The sequence below is a fragment of the Arachis ipaensis genome, chromosome B03 (assembly GCF_000816755.2).
Source record: "Arachis ipaensis cultivar K30076 chromosome B03, Araip1.1, whole genome shotgun sequence".
Taxonomy (NCBI): domain Eukaryota; kingdom Viridiplantae; phylum Streptophyta; class Magnoliopsida; order Fabales; family Fabaceae; genus Arachis; species Arachis ipaensis.
The window spans coordinates 7,985,323-7,985,596 of record NC_029787.2 but is presented as its reverse complement, the minus strand read 5'-3'; positions in this window follow the sequence as shown (position 1 = coordinate 7,985,596).

Genomic DNA, 274 nt, shown 5'->3' with positions numbered 1-274 from the left:
CTCTTCTCATGTTCATTTTGTTGAAGCCTTACCCAATAGAAAGTTGATGTAGATTGATACCGATATACATTTCACCGTTTTAGTTTTGATTTTTGATTTTAAAACATCAATATTTATAGAGTAAAGCTCAAGTTGAAATGCAAAAATACATATTACAAATGCAAAATACATAAATTACAAATTGAAATACAAAATATATATTATAAATAAATTAAATAATATATTTATATATAAATATATAATATATAATAATTAATTTAGTGAATATTTTGTG